Source organism: Bombina bombina, chromosome 6, assembly GCF_027579735.1.
Source record: "Bombina bombina isolate aBomBom1 chromosome 6, aBomBom1.pri, whole genome shotgun sequence".
Classification (NCBI taxonomy): Eukaryota; Metazoa; Chordata; class Amphibia; order Anura; family Bombinatoridae; genus Bombina; species Bombina bombina.
The window spans coordinates 343,936,698-343,950,527 of record NC_069504.1 but is presented as its reverse complement, the minus strand read 5'-3'; the positions used below and the strand labels follow the sequence as shown (position 1 = coordinate 343,950,527).

At 37.4% G+C, this 13,830-nt stretch overlaps 1 protein-coding gene across 1 annotated transcript in view; it reads right to left on the bottom strand.

The window, feature by feature from the left end:
• SYCP3 (synaptonemal complex protein 3) overlaps nucleotides 1-12,344 on the bottom strand; it is a 106,022-nt gene extending 93,678 nt beyond the window's left edge. The window contains exon 1 of the mRNA XM_053716985.1: nucleotides 12,298-12,344. The gene's annotated coding sequence lies outside the window, so the exon portion shown is untranslated. The remainder of the gene's footprint in view (nucleotides 1-12,297) is intronic.
• Nucleotides 12,345-13,830: the final 1,486 nt, after the last annotated feature.

Genomic DNA, 13,830 nt, shown 5'->3' with positions numbered 1-13,830 from the left:
ATCGGATGCGATCCCCTTTGCTCGTTTTCATATGAGACCTCTCCAGCATTGTATGCTGAACCAATGGTGCAGGGATTATACAATGATATCACAATTGATATTCTTAAATCCCAATGTTCGACTTTCTCTGACTTGGTGGTTAGATCGCCATCGTATAATTCTAGGGGCCTCTTTCGTTCGTCCGACCTGGACTGTGATCACAGCAGATGCGAGTCTTTCAGGTTGGGGAGCTGTTTGGAGATCTGTGACAGCACAAGGAGTTTGGAAATCTCAAGAGGCAAGATTACCAATCAATATTTTGGAACTCCGTGCGATTCTCAGGGCTCTTCAGTTTTGGCCCCCATCTTGTGGAATTCCCTGCCTCACTCCATAAGACTCTCCCCTAGTTTTAACAGCTTCAAGCACTCCCTAAAAACTCTACTATTCAGGGATGCATACAACCAACACTAACCTTTCCTAACGCCATTGCTTTCCCCTTGAACCCCTTAGCTTGTAAGCCTATGGGCCCAGCTGTTTACAGATCGCTTCATAAGAGCCGACTACAACAGTGAAACTCTCGGCAGGGCCCTCTACCCACTTGACCACTACAAAAGCTATCCTGTACACCTACTATGTTTACAGCGCTGCAGAATCTGTTGGCGCTCTACAAATACCTGATAATAATAATAATAATAAAGTCGTCAGACTTTACATCCGGGAGAATGGTCTCTCCACCCAGATGTGTTTTCTCAAATTGTTCAGATGTGGGGGCTTCCAGATATAGATCTGATGGCATCTCGTCTAAACAAGAAACTTCCCAGGTATCTGTCCAGGTCCAGGGATCCTCAGGCGGAAGCAGTGGATGCATTGACACTTCCTTGGTGTTGCTTATATTTTCCCACCTCTAGTTCTTCTTCCAAGAGTGATCTCGAAAATCATCATGGAGCAATCGTTTGTGCTGATGGCGGCTCCAGCATGGACTCACAGGTGTTGGTATGCGGATCTTGTTCGGATGTCCAGTTGCCAACCTTGGCCACTTCCCTTAAGGCCAGACCTTCTATCTCAAGGCCCGTTTATCCATCAGGATCTCAAATCATGAAATTTGAAGGTATGGAAATTGAACGCTTAGTGCTTAGTCATAAAGGTTTCTCTGACTCAGTGATTAATACTATGTTACAGGCTTGTAAACCTGTTTCTAGAAAGATTTATTATCGAGTTTGGAAGACTTACATTTCATAGAGTTCTTCTCATAAATTTTCTGGGCATTCTTTTAGAATTCCTAGAATTTTAGTTTCTTCAGGATGGTTTGGATAAAGGTTTGTCTGCAAGTTCCTTGAAATGACAAATCTCTGCTCTTTCTGTTTTATTCCACAGAAAAATTGCTAGACTTCCTGTTATTCATTGTTTTGTACAGGCTTTGGTTCGTATCAAGCCTGTCATTAAATCAATCTCTCCTCCTTGGAGTCTTAATTTGGTTTTGAAGGCTTTACAGGCTCCTCCATTTGAGCCTATGCATTCTTTGGACATTAAACTACTTTCTTGTAAAGTGTTGTTCCTTTTGGCCATCTCTTCTGCTAGAAGAGTTTCTGAATTATCTGCTCTCACTTGTGAATCTCCTTTTCTAATTTTTCATCAGGATAAGGCAGTTTTGCGGACTTCATTTAAATTCTTACCTAAGGTTGTGAATTCTAACAACATTAATAGAGAAATTGTTGTCCCTTCTTTGTGTCCTAATCCTAAGAATTCTTTGGAGAGATCTTTACATTCTTTGAATGTGGTGAGAGCTCTGAAATATTATGTTGAAGCTACTAAAGATTTCAGGAAGACTTCTAGTCTATTTGTTATCTTTTCTGGTTCCAGGAAAGGTCAGAAGGCTTCTGCCGTTTCTTTGGCATCATGGTTAAAGCTTTTGATTCATCAAGCTTATTTTGAGTTGGGTAAAACCCTGCCTCAGAGAATTACAGCTCACTCTACTAGATCAGTCTCCAGTTCTTGGGCTTTTAAAAATTAAGCTTCAGTTGATCGGATTTGCAAAGCAGCAACTTGGTCTTCTTTGCATACTTTTACTAAATTCTACCATTTTGATGTATTTGCTTCTTCGGAAGCAGTTTTTGGTAGAAAAGTTCTTCAGGCAGCTGTTTCGGTTTGATTCTTCTGCTTCTAATTTAAGTTTTTTCTTTTCAATTATGAGACTAAACTTATGATTTAGGTTGTGGATTAATTGTTTTCAGTGGAAATGGCTGTTTTTATTTTTTATCCCTCCTTCTCTAGTGACTCTTGCGTGGACTTCCCATACGTCACTAGCTCATGGACTCTTGACAATTACATGAAAGAAAACATAATTTATGTAAGAACTTACCTGATAAATTCATTTCTTTCATATTGGCAAGAGTCCATGAGGCCCACCCTTTTTTTGGTGGTTATGATTCTTTTGTATAAAGCACAATTATTTCTAAATTCCTTTGTTGATGCTTTTTACTCCTTTCTTTATCACCCCACTTCTTGGCTATTCGTTAAACTGAATTGTGGGTGTGGTGAGGGGTGTATTTATAGGCATTTTGAGGTTTGGGAAACTTTGCCCCTCCTGGTAGGATTGTATATCCCATACGTCGCTAGCTCATGGACTCTTGCCAATATGAAAAAAATGAATTTATCAGGTAAGTTCTTACATAAATTATGGGGTTTTTTTTAAAAACAGGGGCACTTTAATTCATTAAAGATTACAAAGATGCAAATTTTTTCAAATGCTTACCATTGCGTTATCGTATACATAACGCCGATTCTCCGCCCGCAACTCCTGCTTTAATTAGCATATTGATGATGATCCAGCTTCATCCAATCGTTGCGTGCCCCACGAGCTGGACGCCAAAGGGGGCACACTACGATTGGAGGAAGCCGGATTTGTCTTTGTATGTTAAAGAAAGCAGGAGCTGCGGGTGGAGGATCAGCATTATGTTTACCATAACGCAAGGGTAAGTATTTTAAAAAATAAGCATCGTTGTAAACTGTAATGAATTAAAGTGCCCCTATTTTTAAGATTATTATTTGATACTGGCCTTTAATTCATTAAAATTTGCATTCACTTTGCTGTTCAGTTTTGCATTAGATATTTTTTGTTAATGCATGTTCCATTTCCAGATATTAGTTTAGTGATGAGGCGATATCTTTATGTCAATGAACCATCAAAAAAAGAAGAATATAGATGATGCAACAAAGGGACAGGCAATTTTTACTGATATATTTGTTTATTTTAAAAGACATTTCTGGTAATCCCAATGTGATCAATCCTTCAACTGTATAATTTTGCACTAATTATTCCTTATTTCATGATTGTATAAACTGACCAATCTAAGAAATGCAAAGAAATAAATAATGACACTTTGTGAGATTATAATAACAAGCTTTGCATTATTAATGTAATATACACACTACATGCAGAGACCCGTGCGATTACAGTTTATTGCGGGCTGGTGAGTTTAGGCTTTTTGATTGATATTCTTAAATCCCAATGTTCGACTTTCTCTGACTTGGTGGTTAGATCACCATCGTATAATTCTAGGGGCCTCTTTCGTTCGTCCGACCTGGACTGTGATCACAGCAGATGCGAGTCTTTCAGGTTGGGGAGCTGTTTGGGGATCTGTGACAGCACAAGGAGTTTGGAAATCTCAAGAGGCAAGATTACCAATCAATATTTTGGAACTCCGTGCGATTCTCAGGGCTCTTCAGTTTTGGCCCCCATCTTGTGGAATTCCCTGCCTCGCTCCATAAGACTCTCCCCTAGTTTTAACAGCTTCAAGCACTCCCTAAAAACTCTACTATTCAGGGATGCATACAACCAACACTAACCTTTCCTAACGCCATTGCTTTCCCCTTGAACCCCTTAGCTTGTAAGCCTATGGGCCCAGCTGTTTACAGATCGCTTCATAAGAGCCGACTACAACAGTGAAACTCTCGGCAGGGCCCTCTACCCACTTGACCACTACAAAAGCTATCCTGTACACCTACTATGTTTACAGCGCTGCAGAATCTGTTGGCGCTCTACAAATACCTGATAATAATAATAATAATAATAATAATAATAATAAAGTCGTCAGACTTTACATCCGGGAGAATGGTCTCTCCACCCAGATGTGTTTTCTCAAATTGTTCAGATGTGGGGGCTTCCAGATATAGATCTGATGGCATCTCGTCTAAACAAGAAACTTCCCAGGTATCTGTCCAGGTCCAGGGATCCTCAGGCGGAAGCAGTGGATGCATTGACACTTCCTTGGTGTTGCTTATATTTTCCCACCTCTAGTTCTTCTTCCAAGAGTGATCTCGAAAATCATCATGGAGCAATCGTTTGTGCTGCTGGCGGCTCCAGCATGGACTCACAGGTGTTGGTATGCGGATCTTGTTCGGATGTCCAGTTGCCAACCTTGGCCACTTCCCTTAAGGCCAGACCTTCTATCTCAAGGCCCGTTTATCCATCAGGATCTCAAATCATGAAATTTGAAGGTATGGAAATTGAACACTTAGTGCTTAGTCATAAAGGTTTCTCTGACTCAGTGATTAATACTATGTTACAGGCTTGTAAACCTGTTTCTAGAAAGATTTATTATCGAGTTTGGAAGACTTACATTTCATGGAGTTCTTCTCATAAATTTTCTGGGCATTCTTTTAGAATTCCTAGAATTTTAGTTTCTTCAGGATGGTTTGGATAAAGGTTTGTCTGCAAGTTCCTTGAAATGACAAATCTCTGCTCTTTCTGTTTTATTCCACAGAAAAATTGCTAGACTTCCTGTTATTCATTGTTTTGTACAGGCTTTGGTTCGTATCAAGCCTGTCATTAAATCAATCTCTCCTCCTTGGAGTCTTAATTTGGTTTTGAAGGCTTTACAGGCTCCTCCATTTGAGCCTATGCATTAAACATTAAACTACTTTCTTGTAAAGTGTTGTTCCTTTTGGCCATCTCTTCTGCTAGAAGAGTTTCTGAATTATCTGCTCTCACTTGTGAATCTCCTTTTCTAATTTTTCATCAGGATAAGGCAGTTTTGCGGACTTCATTTAAATTCTTACCTAAGGTTGTGAATTCTAACAACATTAATAGAGAAATTGTTGTCCCTTCTTTGTGTCCTAATCCTAAGAATTCTTTGGAAAGATCTTTACATTCTTTGAATGTGGTGAGAGCTCTGAAATATTATGTTGAAGCTACTAAAGATTTCAGGAAGACTTCTAGTCTATTTGTTATCTTTTCTGGTTCCAGGAAAGGTCAGAAGGCTTCTGCCGTTTCTTTGGCATCATGGTTAAAGCTTTTGATTCATCAAGCTTATTTGGAGTTGGGTAAAACCCTGCCTCAGAGAATTACAGCTCACTCTACTAGATCAGTCTCCACTTCTTGGGCTTTTAAAAATTAAGCTTCAGTTGATCGGATTTGCAAAGCAGCAACTTGGTCTTCTTTGCATACTTTTACTAAATTCTACCATTTTGATGTATTTGCTTCTTCGGAAGCAGTTTTTGGTAGAAAAGTTCTTCAGGCAGCTGTTTCGGTTTGATTCTTCTGCTTCTAATTTAAGTTTTTTCTTTTCAATTATGACACTAAACTTATGATTTAGGTTGTGGATTAATTTTTTTCAGTGGAAATGGCTGTTTTTATTTTTTATCCCTCCTTCTCTAGTGACTCTTGCGTGGACTTCCCATACGTCACTAGCTCATGGACTCTTGCCAATTACATGAAAGAAAACATAATTTATGTAAGAACTTACCTGATAAATTAATTTCTTTCATATTGGCAAGAGTCCATGAGGCCCACCCTTTTTTGGTGGTTATGATTCTTTTGTATAAAGCACAATTATTTCTAAATTCCTTTGTTGATGCTTTTTACTACTTTCTTTATCACCCCACTTCTTGGCTATTCGTTAAACTGAATTGTGGGTGTGGTGAGGGGTGTATTTATAGGCATTTTGAGGTTTGGGAAACTTTGCCCCTCCTGGTAGGATTGTATATCCCATACGTCGCTAGCTCATGGACTCTTGCCAATATGAAAAAAATGAATTTATCAGGTAAGTTCTTACATAAATTATGGGGGGTTTTTTAAAAACAGGGGCACTTTAATTCATTAAAGATTACAAAGATGCAAATTTTTTCAAATGCTTACCATTGCGTTATCGTATACATAACGCCGATTCTCCGCCCGCAACTCCTGCTTTAATTAGCATATTGATGATGATCCAGCTTCATCCAATTGTTGCGTGCCCCACGAGCTGGACGCCAAAGGGGGCACACTACGATTGGAGGAAGCCGGATTTGTCTTTGTATGTTAAAGAAAGCAGGAGGTGCGGGTGGAGGATCAGCATTATGTTTACCATAACGCAAGGGTAAGTATTTTAAAAAATAAGCATCGTTGTAAACTGTAATGAATTAAAGTGCCCCTATTTTTAAGATTATTATTTGATACTGGCCTTTAATTCATTAAAATTTGCATTCACTTTGCTGTTCAGTTTTGCATTAGATATTTTTTGTTAATGCATGTTCCATTTCCAGATATTAGTTTAGTGATGAGGCGATATCTTTATGTCAATGAACCATCAAAAAAATAATAATATAGATGATGCAACAAAGGGACAGGCAATTTTTACTGATATATTTGTTTATTTTGAAAGACATTTCTGGTAATCCCAATGTGATCAATCCTTCAACTGTATAATTTTGCACTAATTATTCCTTATTTCATGATTGTATAAACTGACCAATCTAAGAAATGCAAAGAAATAAATAATGACACTTTGTGAGATTATAATAACAAGCTTTGCATTATTAATGTAATATACATACTACATGCAGAGACCCGTGCGATTACAGTTTATTGCGGGCTGGTGAGTTTAGGCTTTTTGATTGATATTCTTAAATCCCAATGTTCGACTTTCTCTGACTTGGTGGTTAGATCACCATCGTATAATTCTAGGGGCCTCTTTCGTTCGTCCGACCTGGACTGTGATCACAGCAGATGCGAGTCTTTCAGGTTGGGGAGCTGTTTGGGGATCTGTGACAGCACAAGGAGTTTGGAAATCTCAAGAGGCAAGATTACCAATCAATATTTTGGAACTCTGTGCGATTCTCAGGGCTCTTCAGTTTTGGCCCCCATCTTGTGGAATTCCCTGCCTCGCTCCATAAGACTCTCCCCTAGTTTTAACAGCTTCAAGCACTCCCTAAAAACTCTACTATTCAGGGATGCATACAACCAACACTAACCTTTCCTAACGCCATTGCTTTCCCCTTGAACCCCTTAGCTTGTAAGCCTATGGGCCCAGCTGTTTACAGATCGCTTCATAAGAGCCGACTACAACAGTGAAACTCTCGGCAGGGCCCTCTACCCACTTGACCACTACAAAAGCTATCCTGTACACCTACTATGTTTACAGCGCTGCAGAATCTGTTGGCGCTCTACAAATACCTGATAATAATAATAATAATAATAATAATAATAATAATAATAAAGTCGTCAGACTTTACATCCGGGAGAATGGTCTCTCCACCCAGATGTGTTTTCTCAAATTGTTCAGATGTGGGGGCTTCCAGATATAGATCTGATGGCATCTCGTCTAAACAAGAAACTTCCCAGGTATCTGTCCAGGTCCAGGGATCCTCAGGCGGAAGCAGTGGATGCATTGAAACACTTCCTTGGTGTTGCTTATATTTTCCCACCTCTAGTTCTTCTTCCAAGAGTGATCTCGAAAATCATCATGGAGCAATCGTTTGTGCTGCTGGCGGCTCCAGCATGGACTCACAGGTCTTGGTATGCGGATCTTGTTCGGATGTCCAGTTGCCAACCTTGGCCACTTCCCTTAAGGCCAGACCTTCTATCTCAAGGCCCGTTTATCCATCAGGATCTCAAATCATGAAATTTGAAGGTATGGAAAGTGAACGCTTAGTGCTTAGTCATAAAGGTTTCTCTGACTCAGTGATTAATACTATGTTACAGGCTTGTAAACCTGTTTCTAGAAAGATTTATTATCGAGTTTGGAAGACTTACGTTTCATGGAGTTCTTCTCATAAATTTTCTGGGCATTCTTTTAGAATTCCTAGAATTTTAGTTTCTTCAGGATGGTTTGGATAAAGGTTTGTCTGCAAGTTCCTTGAAATGACAAATCTCTGCTCTTTCTGTTTTATTCCACAGAAAAATTGCTAGACTTCCTGTTATTCATTGTTTTGTACAGGCTTTGGTTCGTATCAAGCCTGTCATTAAATCAATCTCTCCTCCTTGGAGTCTTAATTTGGTTTTGAAGGCTTTACAGGCTCCTCCATTTGAGCCTATGCATTCTTTGGACATTAAACTACTTTCTTGTAAAGTGTTGTTCCTTTTGGCCATCTCTTCTGCTAGAAGAGTTTCTGAATTATCTGCTCTCACTTGTGAATCTCCTTTTCTAATTTTTCATCAGGATAAGGCAGTTTTGCGGACTTCATTTAAATTCTTACCTAAGGTTGTGAATTCTAACAACATTAATAGAGAAATTGTTGTCCCTTCTTTGTGTCCTAATCCTAAGAATTCTTTGGAAAGATCTTTACATTCTTTGAATGTGGTGAGAGCTCTGAAATATTATGTTGAAGCTACTAAAGATTTCAGGAAGATTTCTAGTCTATTTGTTATCTTTTCTGGTTCCAGGAAAGGTCAGAAGGCTTCTGCCGTTTCTTTGGCATCATGGTTAAAGCTTTTGATTCATCAAGCTTATTTGGAGTTGGGTAAAACCCTGCCTCAGAGAATTACAGCTCACTCTACTAGATCAGTCTCCACTTCTTGGGCTTTTAAAAATTAAGCTTCAGTTGATCGGATTTGCAAAGCAGCAACTTGGTCTTCTTTGCATACTTTTACTAAATTCTACCATTTTGATATATTTGCTTCTTCGGAAGCAGTTTTTGGTAGAAAAGTTCTTCAGGCAGCTGTTTCGGTTTGATTCTTCTGCTTCTAATTTAAGTTTTTTCTTTTCAATTATGACACTAAACTTATGATTTAGGTTGTGGATTAATTTTTTTCAGTGGAAATGGCTGTTTTTATTTTTTATCCCTCCTTCTCTAGTGACTCTTGCGTGGACTTCCCATACGTCACTAGCTCATGGACTCTTGCCAATTACATGAAAGAAAACATAATTTATGTAAGAACTTACCTGATAAATTAATTTCTTTCATATTGGCAAGAGTCCATGAGGCCCACCCTTTTTTTGGTGGTTATGATTCTTTTGTATAAAGCACAATTATTTCTAAATTCCTTTGTTGATGCTTTTTACTCCTTTCTTTATCACCCCACTTCTTGGCTATTCGTTAAACTGAATTGTGGGTGTGGTGAGGGGTGTATTTATAGGCATTTTGAGGTTTGGGAAACTTTGCCCCTCCTGGTAGGATTGTATATCCCATACGTCGCTAGCTCATGGACTCTTGCCAATATGAAAAAAATGAATTTATCAGGTAAGTTCTTACATAAATTATGTTTTTTTTTTAAAAAAACAGGGGCACTTTAATTCATTAAAGATTACAAAGATGCAAATTTTTTCAAATGCTTACCATTGCGTTATCGTATACATAACGCTGATTCTCCGCCCGCAACTCCTGCTTTAATTAGCATATTGATGATGATCCAGCTTCATCCAATCGTTGCGTGCCCCACGAGCTGGACGCCAAAGGGGGCACACTACGATTGGAGGAAGCCGGATTTGTCTTTGTATGTTAAAGAAAGCAGGAGCTGCGGGTGGAGGATCAGCATTATGTTTACCATAACGCAAGGGTAAGTATTTTAAAAAAATAAGCATCGTTGTAAACTGTAATGAATTAAAGTGCCCCTATTTTTAAGATTATTATTTGATACTGGCCTTTAATTCATTAAAATTTGCATTCACTTTGCTGTTCAGTTTTGCATTAGATATTTTTTGTTAATGCATGTTCCATTTCCAGATATTAGTTTAGTGATGAGGCGATATCTTTATGTCAATGAACCATCAAAAAAAGAAGAATATAGATGATGCAACAAAGGGACAGGCAATTTTTACTGATATATTTGTTTATTTTGAAAGACATTTCTGGTAATCCCAATGTGATCAATCCTTCAACTGTATAATTTTGCACTAATTATTCCTTATTTCATGATTGTATAAACTGACCAATCTAAGAAATACAAAGAAATAAATAATGACACTTTGTGAGATTATAATAACAAGCTTTGCATTATTAATGTAATATACACACTACATGCAGAGACCCGTGCGATTACAGTTTATTGCGGGCTGGTGAGTTTAGGCTTTGATAAGTAAACCCTATACCCATAAAAAAAAATATAAGTACCCCGACCAAGAATGCTTGCATTTAGTAATAAATATTACAGAGTTTGACAAATTTCTTTAAAAGCCCTAAAAAAACATGACCCGTATTCCTTTGTACCATATAATCCCCTCTGCTAAATTAGCCCTCCCCCATCAAAGTTGTAAAACAAAGGCTGGTAGAAGGAGGACATACAATGTCCTCCCTCGAAAATTGTACCTTAGCCACCCCACGCGATCCTGCTTTGTATACTTTTCACAACTGAGCAATCAATGTATCCCTCGGCTGTAAGCAACATACAAATCAATAATTTTACCTCTTTGGTTGCCAGTAACAAATGCAAAGAGTAGTGATTCGACTCCCTTGACTGTCCCTCGCTTTTAAATTTAGCTAACACTCGTAGACTTTAAAAAAGGTGGACATTTATGTGTCCAGTATTTTTGTGAAGATTTTAATGGACAGCCTAATAAAATACTGAACAGTCCAGTTGAATTCTGGACGCTTAGCAACCCTAATCACCTGCCCCTTAATAAAAAAAAAGGTTATTTTATTTGATAGCTATTTGTATTGTTTTAGATTGAGCTTAATTGTAGAGATATTAAAGGGACATAAAACCCAATTTTTTTATTTCGTGACTCAGAAAGAGCATGCAATTTTATATAAATTTCCAATTTACTTATATTATTTAATTTGCTTCCTGCTACGGAATTTATACAAATAAATGATAATATTAATACTGAAAGGTTTATCTAGGTAAGCTCAGGAGCAGCAAATAACCTATGTTCTAGCTGCTGATTGGTGACTGCATATATACACCGATTGTCATTAGCGGACCCATGTGTTCAGTTAGAAACCAGTAGTGCATTGCTGCTCCTTTAACAAATGATACCAAGAGAATGAAGCAAATTTGATAATAGAAGTAAACTGAAAAGTTGTTTAAAATTGTATGTTCTACATAATTCATGAAAGAAATTTTTTGGGTTTCATGTCATTTTAAGTATTTATCAAGGGCGACTAACCCCACATAAATACTTCAGACAAAAAATAATAATTCATGCTAATAGACCTTTGTTAGATCAGGTTGGATCAAATTTTTATTATGATAACTATAACATGCACAAGGTGGTATTAACGTGATGGTAAACTCTCCCCTTTGTATAAACAGATGGCGTTTATCAGTTGTAATAAAGATGCGCTATAACTTACTTTTATTGTAAAGCTGAAATTATAATACCCCACGCTCCAGCCGCCACCTTCACTTTTTGTGTGAGCTAATGGTTTGAACTGTTATCCAATAAGCTCTCTAGCCATACGGCACTCACGCAAAAAAAAATTGTAGCTAGAACGCCAATTGGAGCACAGTTTGCTGTTTGCTCACCAAAAAACAAACAAAAAACTTTTGAAGTGGGAGACTGTAGCGCAGCGTATTTGAATTTCAGTAATTTAAAGCACATCTTCATTACAACTGATTAATTAAATTCCATTTAAAATATCACTAACATTCTGGACCTATTTATACAAAGAAGAAAGTTTACTATCACTCTAATAGTTATATTATGGGTGCCAGCCCCACCTCTTAACAAAAAAAACAGGCTTTGGTTAAAATTTTGATTTGGGGGGGGGGGGGGGGGGGGCTAATCTGGCTTAGGTTCTATAATCACATACAGTTAAAGTAGTAATGACAGAACTGATCTATTACTAGGCACACAGTGTTGTTTGACTTGGTATACAATCATGACATATAAATACATTTCCATGAGGAAAATGTTTCTCCTAAATAGCTAGATGATGAGGAAAATGTTTCTCCTAAATAGCTAGATGTCTTAACACTTCATCTCAGAGCTGATACATTGATTGCTATGAGGGGTAAATAAGGCAGTGACCACAGTAACATGAATAGCCATCCATGCAAACATACATCTGGGAGCTAATGTGTGTGTGTTTGCAGTCTCTCTATTAGGAATGTGCATTTAGAAATTAAAAAAACACTGAATGAAAACGGAGCTAAGAAAAATAGGATGCAGTGTGTGTTACCTGTATATTAGTCCTCCTCCTCACACTGCAGGGGAAAGGAGCTACTGAAAACAAATACAGAGGACAAATGTATCTAACCCTTGAAACAAGCCAAGCCTGCTAGTGGAAGCATTAGATTTGTTCAAGGGTTACTGCATGATCAGCCTGACTATCATTTCTCACAGGATTGAAAAATGCAGTATTTTCTTAATACTTTAAAAGTTTTAACTAAAAATTTAGGATAATCGAGGATAATCAGCACTACAAGTTTACTCTGTAGTAATTAATTAAAGGGCCATTACAGTGGGAAAAAAGTACATCCTCTCATGCAGTTTGCTGACTATTGACTAACGCTGCTGATTGGCTCTGCAGCAGTTTCTTCTCAGGACCAACAGTTTTCTGAAGCTCCATAGTGGTACTTTAACTATGTGTTTAACCATTTGCAGAGGTAAAACACATAGATTTGCTGGGTTGATACTCAATAGTGATAAAATTAATTGCTCTAACTAATGTAAGCATCTATTTTTTATTTTACTTTAATGGTCCCTTAACCACTGATTGCTCTAATATGTGTGAGGTTTATAATGAAAATCATGCATGTTTTTCTTTTCAAAATAAACAGCTATTAAAGCAAGCAGAGAATACCGTAAGTCATTGTTAAAAGTAAACTGGCAGCACCGATTTAACCCCTTAATTGCAAATAAGTTACAGCACAGTAATGACATACTTCCCAACATTTGTCAGATGCTGTTCAGGATGTTGGAGGTTAAAGTATTTGTGGCCCCCAGTATTTTATACTATGTACTACTCAATGTACTACTCAATCATATGTCAAATATAATATAGTATATAACTAATATACCAAGAATGAGCATGAAATAATTTTTCTAAGAAAAACGTCTAGTTTTAAGAGAATTCCTGGACCGTTTTTTTTTTTTTATATAAATGAAGACTTATTTATAGATTTTTATATTGTTTAAGGGACAGTAAAGGCAGATAAGATAAGACATTCATGATTTAGACAGAGCATACAATTTTAAACAACTTTCCAATTTACTTCTATTATTTAATTTGCTTCCTTCTCTTGTTATCCTTTGCTGAAAGGTTTATCTAGGTAAGCTCAGGAGCATCAAAGAACCTAGGTTCTAGCTGCTGATTGGTGGCTGCATATATATATATACAGGTAGCCCTCAGTTTACGCCGGGGTTAGGTTCCAGAAGGAATGCTTGTAAATCGAAACCATTGTAAATTGAAACCCAGTTTATAATGTAAGTCAATGGGAAGTGAGGGAGTTAGGTTCCAGGCCCCTCTCAAAATTGTCATAAGTAACATGTAATACATTATTTGTAAAGTTTTGAAATTAAGACTTTAAATGCTAAACAGCATTATAAACCTAATAAAATAATCACACAATACAGAATATATAATTAAACTAAGTTAAATTAACAAAAACATTTGCTAAACAGCATTATAAACCTAATAAAATAATCACAAAACACAGACGTCACTTGCATTTTTCTGCAAACAGTTCTTTCTATGCATTCCATTCTGGAC